The 15,244-nt window shown below is 38.1% G+C and overlaps 1 protein-coding gene across 1 annotated transcript in view; it reads left to right on the top strand.

The window, feature by feature from the left end:
* The window catches only part of LOC116853151 (receptor-type guanylate cyclase gcy-28-like), a gene marked incomplete at its 5' end in the record, with an annotated part of 175,096 nt that overhangs the window by 101,925 nt on the left and 57,927 nt on the right, over positions 1 to 15,244 (top strand). The gene's annotated exons all lie outside the window — the stretch shown is intronic.

A 15,244-nucleotide genomic window follows, 5' to 3' on the forward strand; every position in this document is an offset into this window, starting at 1 on the left:
CCTGTTTTCTCTAGCAACAACTTCTGATTGTCCTCAAAACGGATTACGACATTACGAGTGTTGGGAAGCCTATTAGTAAGCGCAAATACAAGGATGGCGGAAGTTGGTAGCAAGGTACTACATAAAGGGAAAGTTGACAAGATTAGAAAAACAAGTATTGCAAGCAGCAAATGAGACTGGGACTCCATACGACAAGGAGCAAGCAGAGACCAGACTCGAAACATTGGAAGGTATACAAGGTGTTTTAAAATATGGGAACCCCTGAATCTTTTTATAGTGAGGTTTTTCGATACAACTTTCAAAACAAAAGTAATAGGATTTCAAAAGCTGAATCCGATGGTGACCTTAAAATTAACCTTAAGTTTGACCTTGAAGGTCATTTCAAGATCAACTTTATTTTTTCAAATGGAACGTGCATATTTTCATGATGGATTTGGAATTTGCGCCAAAAACTGAGAAGCTTTTGTCTGAAACATTTTTTCATAAAATGCTCCCTTTGACCTTAAAATGAACTTCAAACTTCACGGTTTTTCTTAAAAATATGGGAACAATGCCATCAGCGGTTGCGCAATAACGGATGCTTTGACTTCGAAGTGACGATGGTCATCCTGATCCAAAGGTCAGGGTTCCCATTAAAAATATTAATTAAAAAAATCCCATTAAAAATATGGGAATCCCTGAATATCTTTTTATAGTGAGGTTTTTCGATAAAACTTTCAAAACAAAAGTTGTAGGATTTCAGAAGCTGAATCTGATGGTGACCCTAAAATTGACGTTAAAGGTCATTTTAAGGTTAGCTTAATTTTTTTTAATGGGAACTCTAACCCTTGGATCAGAATGACCATCGGGAGTCATTTCGAAGTCAAAGCATCCGCTATTGTGCGATCGTTGATGGCATTGTTCCCATATTTTTAAGAAAAACCGTGAAGTTTGAAGGTCATTTTAAGCTCAAAGGGAGCATTTTATGAAAAAATGTTTCAGACAAAAGCTTCTCAGTTTTTGACATAGATTCCGAATCCGTCATGAAAATATGCATGTGCTATTTGAAAAAATAAAGCTGACCTTGAAATGGCCTTTAAGGTCAAACTTAAGGTCAACTTTTGTTTTAAAAGTTTTATCGAAAAACCTCATTATAAAAAGATATTGAGGGATTCCCATATTTTTAAGACACCCTGTATACCTTTCAATGTTTCAAGTCTGGTCTCTGCTTGCTCCTTGTCGTATGGAGTCCCAGTCTCGCTTGCTGCTTGCAATACTTGTTTTTTTAATCTTGTCAACTTTCCCTTTATGTAGCCTCGTACCTTGCTACCAACTTCCTTCATCCTTGTGTTTGCGCTTACTAATAGGCTTCCCAACACTCGTAATGTCGTCATATCCGGCTCGAAGAACCAAATGTTAATGATGGAAAGTAACTTTCGTTATGATTGACTTTTCTTAGGATTGACTTTCTTTGTTTATTTGCGAGCTTTACATTGAAGGAAGGCTTGTTCCGCACTCTCAAGCCTTCTCGCACACTGCTAACTACAGTCTACTTTCTCTCATAACGCACGCACACCGCTCCATCTAGTGTATCTAAGCTATTATCACGACATCGTTAGTCGTACGGATCGTTAATATCTAGCGCGCCATTTAAATAAACTTTATTGATCGCATTCAGCCTATGCAATTAACAGAGGCTCTAACACCTAATATACAAGTATATAGTGGCAAACGTCGCCATCACAGCTCATCTACCATAATTATTCACAAATCATCTTGAATTAATAACTTAAAATTTTATATGGTTGTTCACAAAATAGAGGAGTTTTTTGTTTAGTTTGACTTAAGAGGGGAAATCACTGTAGAACGTCAAAAATAAGGGAATTTTCGTGAATTTTTTTTAAAGAATGTACTTATTAAATCGCTTCCCAACTTTGTAGTGTTTTCGCTTGTACATTAAAATATTAAAAAAATATTTTTAACTTAAGAAAAATGTTTATAAATTATATATAATGAAATATTACATGTTATGAAATAAGACATGTTAAGCGTCGCAGCAGATTCGGCGCAAAACTGTGCACTCTGGCTCCTGTTATATTCATCTGAAACCAAAATGGGGATCAACTTTTACTCCTTATAGACATAATTTGTCGTTGAATCTAAATAAGTTAAAAAAATTGTTTTGTAATTGACAAAAAAGCAGCCCTTAAATCAAAAGTTTGATTTTTACTCATAAAAATCTACTTTTATATATGCAAAAAAAATGTTTAAATAAATAATGCTATAGATTTTATAGGTTCATCGATTAGTAAATATAACAAACTAAATGTATATAAAAGAGCAACTCGATTGGTCAAATAGTTTTTTAATTATCTTGCACACCAGTTTGGGAAAGTCGTTTCGAGAAAAACGCGTTTAAAGTTTCAGGTATAGAAAATTGTAAACAGCTGTTTTTTGCTAATCCGCTATTTCTGCCCCATACAGTAAACCTTCCGCTTCTTTGTACAATTCATTTTGTTCGATTTGGTGTTGTTTTCTTGCTATTCGAGCCTCTTTACTGCTACTTAGGCTGTGGCGCTCCTGTCTCATTATTCGCTCGACGTCCTTACTATCAGCAAATAATTTACAAACAGGCACAATTTTAATTTCTAATATTTTCATAAATTTTAAAACAGCAGAGTAGCCTTTATTAAAGATTCCAGAGGCAATATAGACGTTGATTTCGATTATTTTAAGGCCAGAATGTATATGTTTTGGAGTTAACCGCCAAATCATACTATTCAAACTTTTATTTGCATTTTGCGTGTGCCCACCTAAGCATCTTTCTAACAGATCTTTCTTAGAAAGGTCTTCATAAATAGACAATATATTTGTTGCAACATCTGGATGAAGCGGGGGGGGGGGATGATTGAAATTTGTACCTAAGGCCTGAGCGGCACGGTACTTGTACCAGCTGTCCGCATCTTCCGGGCATTGTCGTGCATTGGTTTTTCGTTCGTGAAACACAAATGAAAATATGTTGCCATTATAGCTTTTGCCATTTCCTCGACGGATTCAGTATTTCTTCGGATTGCTAAACCGTAATATTTTATAAGCTTCTTTATAAGGATATCACTCAACTTCCCTTTCCCACCAAGCTTTTTTTCTTTTTTAATATTCCGAAATCGGCTTTCCATTCATTTCTCAACGTGTCCAATATATTCATTTTTGCTTACTTTAAAATTATTTCCATACAGATTTAAATCTAAAATAGCTTTAAAGGTTTTTAAGTCATCGTCTCCAATATAGTTTCCGTATTTCACTCCATACTTTTCTTTAGATGTAGAAAACATTTCTTTAACAGTATCAATCTCCATTTTGCCCGCTAAACCTTGATGATTTGATGTGCATTCTTCTTCATGTTTTTTATACCATTCCACATACTCTTGAGTAACTTTTTTATGGCGCTTCGCACAATTTTGACAATAACTACTTTTTACAACAAGGTCTATCACTTTTCCGCTATAATAACCAATAAGACTTGTCACACCAAACAACGAAGTAAAGCCACGTTTTTTCTACGATCTATTGCCGAAAACTTTTAAATCTATAGATGATCTTCCTTTCTTATTATTTTCTTCTTTTTCCTCTTTCACTGCTTTTGTATACAAAGTATCGAATATTGTTTTCGCAGCATTATGAATGTGATCGACTATACGATTGTAAGTACCTTCTTTTAGGCCTTGTCCGATGTTCATAAGGCCGCAGAACAAATTTATATCGTTTCTAGCCTAACAGCCGCATAACAACTATTCGTTGGTTAATTTCAAAATCATTGTTTACAAACGGCCCCGTTGAAATTTTTCGACGATTACAGCGGCATACAACAAGTTTGAATCCAAGGCCCCGATTTCCTGTTTCTTGAAATGTCACTTTTTGTTTGCAATCTTTGCAAATAAGTATCTCCGAAAAAAACATTAAAAACACTAACGAATTCAATTATTCGATAAAAAAGCATATAAGTTTGAGTAATATCATCAGAAGTGGCGGTAGATAATTTTTCCATGCTTGTACTTTCTCCTGTAGCTTTATTTTATTCATAAGAAAACTGATTGTCTTCAAACTTTCGCTTCGGACGTCTCGATGCATGAGTAGAATGTTCTCTGTTTCCTTTTGGATACAACATTTTACAGTAGAACAATCAATACTCAACATTTTGAACACGACTGACAGTTCGACTAACGGTCAAAAGGAAACTTGGCTATTTACTAATATACTATAATATATATAATAATAAAAATATATATGCCTCATACACACACGTACACACACACACAAAGCTAGAGAAAACATTATTTGTTTTTCGGAACAAAGTCGCTGCGAGTTAAGCTGGTGGCACATAGAAAAACTTAAACAGTAAAACGTAAGCAGTAAACAAATTGACCAATGACAGTCATTGATTCTTCTTACGGTTCAAGAATCAACGACTGTGATTGGTCAATTTGCTTACTGCTTATGTCTTACTGCTTAAGTTTTTCTGTGTGCCACGGCCCTTACTGTGCGCTCAGACCTCGCTTCACGCGGTCGTACCTGCACGCAAGAAATGGTCCTATACGACCATTTAGATTTTGAATTTCAAAACCAAACTTTGGAAATTCTATACATATAGTATTATTAATTAAAGCAAAAAAATTCGATTTTTGTGATCCTCTGTAGTGATCTCCCCCCTATATATCTACCTATACATCGCGACTCCTCCGTGAGTTATTGGACACCCTCTATATGTGACACAATATTGTAACAACCAAACTTCGCGTGTCGGTTGTCGGATAGGTCACAGGATTGTTCGCTCGTCGGAATCCGGTTTCGGTAAATAACTGACACAAGACGCGGTGAATAACAAATAAAATTTAAAAAATAATTTATTAGTCCTTTGTACAGAGTAGGTTATACCGAGTATGTAGGTTCTCTGAGAGACCGCTAGTTACCGGGTTGCGATTTCGGTAGGCTCGCAAGATGGAGGACGGAGCGTATAGCGCGAACGCTGTACGATGTACGGATTTTCGGCAGGCGGTCGCGGTTCGGCGTTCGCGATTCGCAAGTCAGGCGGTCGGATGGTCGCGGGAACCGGACGGTGTCGGCGACGGTATGTCCGTGTCGCAGCACGGCATGCGTGTTTTGTGATCGCTATGATCGACAGTGCGGAGGCGCACGTGATAGCGCAATCAGGTCACGGTCGTCGAGATCGTAAGCGCTCGACCGTATCGTCGGCGAAGTCGCTCCCGGTCTTGACTGTCAAGACGCAATAAACAAGGGTCGAGAAAGCTCAACGAAGCGCAGCTAACGTATTGGCTTCGATTCTTGTTCGTGGAGTCGACGGGATGCGAGTAAAATTCGAAAAAGCTCGACGGAACGCAGCTAACGTACTGGCTTCAGTTACTCGCGAGAATAGGAAGTCAGATCGATGAAAAAGGCAGAAATGATTCGATTGTAGTTTTTAGTCTCCGTTGGTACGCATCGAGTTCGATAGACGGTCCGGATCGGTCTGGTTTCTTTCACTTTCGCGGCGCGGTTTATACACGACGCGGTTTATACACTTGATAGCGCGATCAGATGCGGCGCGTGTTGTTTGTTTACGCGACGGTTAGGCCTTGCGGCATTTAAGTAGTGCAACGCGCCAGTGCACGACTTGACTGGTTTTTGGTCGGGCCGGTGTAGCGATGATGCATTAGTGCATCGTCACAACGTTCTCTCACCAGAGACAAGCATTACATATACAGGGTGTCCCGCATAAGACGTACCAAAAAGAAAAGAATATAAGTAGAACAGACAAAAGTGGAAAATAAGATCGAAGACATTTTACGAACAACCACGTAAAATTTCGAGTTATCAAATAAAATAGATGAGCTAATTAGAGCGCGCAACGCGGCAGGCGGAATATACGACTCGCCGCAGCCGGCAAAGGAAATGGACGATCGCTTGAGGGCCTATCACACAATGTCAGATGTAAGATGTAATTACCACTTCTAAGCCTATGTGGTAGGCCCGCGAGCAATCGTCCATTTTCTTCGCCCATCTAATTGATTTAGGGTGCATTCAGGGAGACGCTACTAGTACTATTTATTGCTAGTGTTCATGGAGCTGTAGGTGGTAGCAACTAACAAACACTTTCATGACGTCATGAACAATAACGTTCTACATCATAAAAACGCGCTATCCACGCTATTCTTTCCGAAGTAGTGCGTAGGTAGTGTTTGCGTTTGGGAACTCCGCGAACAGCGATAATGTTGCATGTATCTACGTACATGAAGCTGGCTTAACCTCAAATTATTGTTGGCTTAACGATCAAAGCTGATTTAATACCAAAGAGTGAGGTCAAAATGCTCCTATTTTCGTGCCAGTGAAATCAGACTATGTGGATATCATTTCAAAGGACTTTTTATGCTGATCATTTTAAAATTTGTCCCAACTTGATTCGGTCTACCGTTCCAGAATAAATAATCCATGTAGTTTCAATTTTATGCTCACTTTTCTTTGCAAAAACTAGACGGAATTTAAAAATTTAAAATGCTTAATTAAACTAAATGAAGAATTTAATGGTATTAATTTGAAGTTCCAGACCGGAAGTAAAAAATTCCAATTGGAACATCAACTTCCGGTTGGTTTTGGAGCATGTAATATATTGGAAACAGGCCTAAACACGTGTAAAAACATTGTCAAGTAGAATTTTATTTTTCTTAAATGGTATAAAGAATGCAAATGAGAAATTAAATAAGGAAGTCATTGCTCGATGATCTGAAAAGAAAAATGAGCATAAAATTTTGGAACTAAATGGGCCATTTATTCTGGAATGGTAGATTGGATCAAGTTGGGACAAATTTTAAAATAATCAGTACAAAAAGTTCTTTAAGATGATGCCACGAAAATGGGAAAATTGTCTATGGGCATTTGGTCTCACTCTTTATATAAACATCACATCGACTGAAAAACATAAAGAACTATGGACAGTACATATGTAAACATAGAATTGAAAAACGCGATGACAGTAGAACGATAGGTTTCAGGAGACATCCTACATCATATATTATATAAAACACATACATCTAGTTATCAGGGAGTTAAATACATATCTTTGAACGAAGGGAGAATTATAAAAGTTAGCGGATTTATTAGAACATTATATAATGTGTGACTTTTCTTTGTTCAAAAAATATATTCATATTAATACATACCTAAAATGAGCTTTACATTCGTCTGCTTTTAATGTTGCTACTATGTCCTTCACATAGTTTTTAATTTGTAGTACATGTCTTCGTACATGTATATTTCTTTGTATTATTTTTAAATCTTTGTTATCACTTTCAAAAGAAACTATTATTTTATGTACAATACTAGTTACTCTAATTACTAATAGCCTACTTCGATCTTGCTCCATCTAAAATATTAGGTAGATTAGAAGTTAGTTAGGTTTGGAGTCAGTTGTTATGAGTAGCAAAAACACGGTTAACGCTACGCTATTGCTGTTCGCGGAGTTCGCTATCACTATCGCACTATTAGCTTTGCGAACGCAATTGATAGCGTTTGCGTTGATAGTATAGATAGCATCTCCCTGAACGCACTCTTAATAACTCGAAATTTTACGTTGTTTGAAAAATGACCTATACTATATTTTTTTTTACTTTTATCTGTTCTACTTATATTTTTCTTTTGGTACGTCTTATGTGGGATACCCTGTATGTGACAGTAAAACAATTTCTTTTTATGTCCATGTTTTTGTATTTCTTTTTATATTTTATCAAATAAAACTTGTTATACATAACTACGTAAAAAAGGAAAAATATACGAGGTATTCCGTAAGAAAAGTTCTCCAAATAAACCGTAGTAAACGACTCTGTTTAAGAAAAATGTTTGTTTTAAAAAATTTGTGTAGAGAAAAATGTCGGAACAATTAAGATGTGTTCTTTTTCATAAATGTTTATTAATTGATGTTATTTCGCAGATTGTAATAATACTTTAGTTATTGCAGACTACCGCGTCTAATAGATTATATATAAATGTTGGGTGAACGTCAAAATCCGGCATAACAACAAAATATGGTAACAGGCGAGTGATATATGTCGCGGTACTCGTTAAACAACGAGACGAAGCGATTTGTTTCTTTGTTTATCATTAACAAGGTAGTAGGCGGCGGTCGGTCATCTTCGCCCGAAAGTGGTAGCACTCGGAAGTGCGATAAGTTACTCCCTAAAAAAATCAGTCGCGTATCCCCGTATAACGTGAATATTTTTTCGGAGTGATTCCGTTCGATACTTTTACGAGGGGAAAGAAGGAAGCCTTTGTATCTTCCGAGTTCTTCGAAGCGGTCCCGGTCTATACTTCCACGAGGGGAGAGAAGGAATCCTTCGTGGCTTGAGTGATCTTTGGAGCGATCCCGGTCGATATTCCCACGAGAGGAGAGGAGGAAATACTTGTGACTTAGACGTTCTTAGAGTGATACCGTTCAATACTCCCACGAGGAGCGAAGGATTTGTTTTCAGATCTTGATTATAGACCACGGCCTCCCGCTACCTCTCTTCGTTGATGATCCTGCATAACCTTAGTCGCCTTCCTTTGTCGGTAACTCCTGGATCCTGCTTTCGTCTCCTTCCTTCGTTGGCGCTTCCTGGTTTCTACATGGCCTTCACCGTCTTCCTTCGTCGACGCTTCCTGGTTCCTGAGCGGCCTTCAACTCCCTCCCATCATCGGCGTCTCCTGTTTTTACGCGGATATCTTCCAATTTCTCTCATCGAAATTTCCTCGGTCCTGCGCTACGAATCTCGTGAGTGTGTTTTTCACCAAAATATACTGTGCGTACTTTTCAGAGTCAAACGTGTTTACTTCTTTTGTGCTGTACCGTGTGTATCAGTATGAAAGATTTTTATGTATCATTAATATTTATATATTATTAATATTTTTAAATCGTATTAATACATTTTTTGGTCCTTCAAACCGGATACACGTGTGATGCGCGTATGTTACGCACATGTACTCATGTATTCGTATGTCTGTATTATATGTGAGTGATCGCCAATTCGGTAGTGCAACGAATACAGACAAATCCGGTGACAATTGTTCGCTGAATATAGCGCGTTATTGCGCGAAGACTAAACTCGGCGACTGAAGAATCGATTGTGATCGGTATTTTTAAAATGGCTAGTGTCGAATCTCGTGTTTTGCTTCTTGAAATTCGATTCAATTTAATTAAGAAAGCGGCGTAGGAAGCTTGGGACGATGTTCTGCCTTTGCGATCACGACAGCTGATTTTGACGTGACTCGAGCAGCTAGAGCTGAATTGGAGTAAATTCCAGTTCGAATACGAGAGTTTGTGTCAGAGTTCCAGTGATTTGCTTATACAGCAGTCGTTTATTAAAAACTAAGATTAAATACTAAGATGTTCGAACGTTGTCACGAATTTTACATCTATGCGCGGGCTAATTTATTGAGCGACAAATTAGATTCCTCCCGACCTCCGACCGGTTTTACGTTCTCAAACCCTGTAGTTACAGCCACATGTCATCGCTTTAAGTTGCCTCGGATATCATTGCCGAAGTTCGCCGGAGATTATCGATCGTGGACTCTTTTCGTGATCTATTCACATCCTTAATTGTAAACAATCCCAAGTTAAGTAACGTCGAGCGAATGCATTACTTAAAAACCACTTTTTCCGGTCAGGCGGAACGTTTAGTTTCAAATTTACCAATATCTGACGAAAACTTTACTATCGCCTAGAATGTTTTTATCGCGCGGTATGAAAAGATGTTCTCTCTTCAACGTTCAATTAGATAAGCTGAGTAATCTCAAACCGCTGAGGTGGCGTTCTGCTCGTAATCTGAATTCTTTCCTAGCAACTGTAAATCGATTACTCGGAGTTCTTCGAGCATTAGGTTGTCCGATGCATTTTTAAGGTACGATTTTGGTGCATTAGTTAGTCAGATTATTAGCGTGAGCTACGGAAAGCTTAGAGACTCGGGTGTCATCTTCTATTCATTTGAAATATCGAGCCTTCTCGCCAAAATCATCCGCGTAAAATTCATGTAGCCGCAATCTCGCCTGAGAAAAACACCATACCGTGTATCTTGTGTAAGAAGATGCGTTTTCTCGCAAATTGTCCGCCCTATTCGTCAAAGTCCCTGCAACAACGAAGAGATTTTATAAATTCGCGGAGACTCTGCTTAAACTATTTAGGCTCTCATTCATTAAGCACTTATCCTTCCAGAAAATGATGTTTTATGTGCGGCAAGAAACATCACACTTCCCTGCATATAAACAGTTTTTATAAGAATTATAAGGTAACGTAGACAAGTAGCTTTTCAATTTAAGACGACCATAATCCCGAAACGACTGCATGACTAGATACTGTGTTAGCCCATTTCGCTAAACTCTTGGAGACTAGTGCTTCTTGCTACGTGTCAAGCGAAGCTTTTGGTAAGCAACGGAGGACTTCATCCGATACGTATGTTATTAGATCAGAGAACTCTCCTTCGTTACTGAAGAACCGATTCAAATTGAAATATTCTCGAGCATCTATTCCTCTAACAGACATTAATGGTACTAACTCAAATTATACCCGAGGAATCGTTTTATTTGTGTTTTTAGTTGATCCACGAGCCGGTCATAAGTTGCACCATTTCGGCGTATGTTTTGAACAAGATAACCGTAAAATTTCCTTTCTCCAAATGGAGAAGAGCGCTTGGCCTCATCCTCGTGGTCTTCCGCTTGCAGGTCCTGATTTTCTCAAACCAGGCGAAATCGATGTTCTCATAGGAGCCGATTATTATGAAGAAGGGTTTATAATGAAACCTGGGTTTATCAAAAGAAACTCGTCTTCCTCAGTAGTCCAGGAAAGTATTTTCGGATGGACTGTCTTCGGACCTACCTCCTTCACAGAAACTTCGGAACCACCACGAGTTTATCACTGTTCTAGAGACTAGAAATTTCAAGACTTATACACTCAATCCTGAACACAAGAAGAAATAGCCTACTCAATTAAACCTCTCTCCGAATAAAATATCCTGTGAAGATCATTATGTGTTACATCGTTCGCCTGCCGTTAAATCGTCCACCTACCGATTAGGCTTCTATCGAAGCCGGCGCACAGTGTGCCATAAAGCACATTTGGTGGACAATTCTGCCTACATCACAAATCTGCATCGATTTTGAGGAAACTTTTTTTAAAATATTCGTGAATAGTTCTACTATAAGTCTCATTACTAAAAATTTGAAAAAAATAAACAACTCCAAAAAATAACCCCAAACTCTATTACGAATTACCCTCAATTCGATTACCTTAAACTTCATAACACCATAATTCGAAACTGCATAATTCCAAATTTTATAGTTCCATAACTCCTAAACCTAGATTACCCCTGATTTCAATAATCCCATAACCTTAAGACCCCATAACCACAATCTCTATAACCGTATGATTCTAAACCCCACATTCGTAAATCCTACAACCTTAAGCTCCATAACCATAAACCCATAAACCCTAAGCTTTATAACGCGATAATAATAACCGAGTATTCACAAATCCGGGACCTCAAAACCAGGTTTTCAGGTTATGGAGTTAAAGGATGTAAAGCTTAGGATCACGAGATTATGGAGTTTGGAGTTATAGGGTTTTTAACTCGTGGGTAATCAGGTTTAGGAATTATGGGACTATAAAGTTTGAAGTGATAGAGTTCGGACCATGGTGTTATGAAGCTTGAGGTAATCGAATTAAAGGTAACAAGTAATAGAGTTTGGGGTTATTTTTGGTTTTATGTTTACTTTTTTCAAATTTGTGGCGGTAAGACATTATAGTAGAATTATTCACGAGTATTTTAAAAATAGTTTCATCCAAATCGATGTAGATTTGTGATGTAAACAGAATTCTGTCTATCAAATGTGTTTTTTGGCACATTATGCGCCGCTCGGTTATTGACTCGACTGAATCGCCGATTCGACGCAGATCCAATATTTTGAGAACGCTACTCTGACTTCATCAACAAATATTAGGTGGTAAACTTAGTTCCAGCGGCTCACAGTTAGATGACATTAGTTGTAGGTGTAATTTATTTTGACATCTGAAACTGGCTGCATTTTAGAGGTTAGACATTTGTCAATAAAATTTAGTGCGAAGAGATTCATTTAAGCAAGCAGTGCTATTTTTTCTTTTGATTAAATATGGAACGTGATAAGTTGTTTTTTCGACATGTGCTGCTTCATTACTTTGACTTGAAAAAAACTGCAGCTGCAGCTCATAAATTGCTTTTCGAAGCTTATGGCAATTATGCTCCATCGGAAAGAACATGCCAAGTATGGTTTCAGCGATTTAAGAGTGGTGATTTTGATGTCAATGATAAAGAACGCTCAGGCCAACCGAAAAAGTTTGAAGACACCGATTTGCAGGCATTATTGGACGAAAACTCTACTCAAACGCTCCAAGAATTGTCTGCAGCATTAAATGTTACTCCGATGGCTGTTTCCAAACGTCTACATGCAATGGGAAAAATTCAAAAGGAGGGAAAATGGGTACCACACGAATTAACCGCAAATGCCATTGCGAATCGCTTAAACATCTCTATTTCTCTGCTCGCCAGGCAGAAAAAGAAGAGTTTTTTGTGGCGCATAGTGACTGGCGATGAAAAATGGATATACTTCGATAATCCTAAACGAAGAAAATCATGGGTAGACCCTGGCCAACCATCGACATCCACACCAAAGAGAAATATTCATGGCCACAAAGCAATGCTTTGCATTTGGTGGGATATGCACGGCGTCGTTTATTATGAGCTACTCAGACCGAACGAAAGTATCACGGGGGATCGATATCAATCACAATTAAACCGTCTGAATGAAGCATTGTTGGAAAAAAGGCCAGCAGTAGCCAGCAATCGACGTAAAGTCATGCTTTTGCACGACAACGCTCGACCACACGTTGCCAAAGCCGTCAAAGAAACACTGATGCAGCTCGAGTGGGAAGTTCTCCCGCACCCAGCGTATTCACCAGACTTAGCTCCTTCGGACTATTACTTGTTCCGGTCGATGCAGCACGGCTTGGTGGATACACACTTCAGAAATTACGAGGATGTGCGAAAATGGATCTACGAATGGATTGCATCAAAAGACCAATCGTTCTATCTACGCGGTTCCCGAAAGATGGGAAAAATGTATAGCTAGCGAGGAAAAGTACTTCGATTAATGTATTTTTTGCTTTTGATGTCGAAATAAATGAGTTTTTTAAACAAAAAAACCGCAGGAACTAAGTTTACCATCTAATATAAGTCTCTTGGACATATGTCCTTAGTTCCAGACGTGGAATTGAATTCTATGCCCATTTATTATCTACCACATCATGGGGTGTTGAGAGAATAGAAATTGCACGAAATTATAAGCCTTTTATAACTGATCCAATCCAACTAGTTCTGTATTTTCTTTAAACGATATTCTATTCACAGGAGCAAATCTTTAAAAAGACATTGCCGAAGTGTTGATATGAGTACATTTACATCGGTACTTTCTTGCTACCGATATTGTTAAGATTATTTTTGTTATTATTGGCAAATCAACACCGATGATTGGGATCTGCAATGTATTTTCTAGCAAGAACCAGGGCAGCATCGATCATCGTATCGGTTGACAATGGTTACATATGAGCTAAATTGTACTCCTTTTTTGGCGCTTCGAATACTGCAGCAACTAGTAGAGGATGAAGGGTTGCAATATTCTCTGGTAATTCCCTCTATGATAATGACAATGATAAGGACGTTATATAGATGATATATTCGGGAGAGCCGATTCAGGCTATCCGTCAGACTCAAGACGTTCAGATTTCATTAATTCAGCTTTGTACAGTGAGCGGATTTTCTCTTAAAAAATGATCCAGCAACAGTAACAAACCGATAAATCTTGACGTAATCTTTTCCAATGATGAGGCAGCACCAAATTGAGTCGACGTTAATTAAAATGTTGGAGAACATCTGGCATCCAACCACCGACACACTTCAGTAGATATACTAGGCGGTTCTAACTCAGCTCCTCTGAGGGGTGATGCGGGGTGAGGGGAACTGCTGACGCGGGGGCTGACGTCACGCAGGAGAGGGGACTTACCGACATTTCCTTTTTACCGACATATTACCGGTATTTTTACCAATATATTTATTTTTACCAACGTTTATATATTTTTACCAACATATTTATATTTACCAACATATTTATTTTTTACCGACATGTTATTACCGACATAATTGGTAATTTTTATCGACTCTGCGATCTGTTTTTACCGACATATCTTTCCACACATTTTTTTAACATAATATCGATATAATTGACCGTTTCATCAATCCTCCCCTTTTCGACGTGTTCGCGGCCTTCCCCCCTCCCCCCGTTGGCAGCGATTCGCGAGCGGGCCGCGCCACCCACACGCCTTTCCCCCTCTCCGGCCACCGGCGCTTAGAATATTCTCGAATATTCCAGAAAGATCTTTTGAGGAGAACATTCGGTCTCGAAAAGAATTTTATCTAATGCATAGAGATACTTTGATGGAAAGAGACATCCATTTAGTTTTTATCTACAACAGCCCTTCCCAAAAAAAAGAATTTTGTCTAACGCTAATGTATGAGATTATCGCATACCTACACAGATATTTCTTTTTTCAAATATAGGAATGGAAGTAAAAAGAGATATACTTTTTTAATAAAGTAATATATTTTTCAGTGTTATTTCACTTTTTTATAACCTCATACATAATATTTTTCAAGGTGCACGCTAGCAACTCGCAATCAACAAGCGACTCACAGTCATAGTCGTTGCTTTCACATATCGCTTTTGTTGCATGATATATTTCAGTAATGTCCTTTTCTCGAAGAACATTTACAAAACTTCGAAATTTTACACTAACGAGATGCGTATTTTCAGACAACCATACATACATATGATCGATGCAATTTTCATAAGTAAATAATGTGTTCATAGTAGCAGGTTTCAAATATAAAGACTTATTAGATAATATAAGTTTAATAATTTTGGAATCGCGCATCTTACAAAATTCCACTACCAAATCTTGAACCGACAGCGGAGATGGTTTGTCAATTTGCAGAAGCCGTTGGATGTCGAGACGTTTTTCCATCAGCTTCCTCCAAGTTTCTGTAGGTAATATTAATTGATTACCGCAATTGTCACCGATGATTATTTCCACGGTAGGCACAGGTCCTACGTTGATCCCAATCTCCAAATATTTATACGACGTTGCAGTCAGAGCATATCT

The sequence above is a fragment of the Odontomachus brunneus genome, unplaced genomic scaffold, assembly GCF_010583005.1.
Source record: "Odontomachus brunneus isolate Ranch 3 - 2012 unplaced genomic scaffold, Obru_v1 Obru_scaffold_282, whole genome shotgun sequence".
NCBI lineage: Eukaryota > Metazoa > Arthropoda > Insecta > Hymenoptera > Formicidae > Odontomachus > Odontomachus brunneus.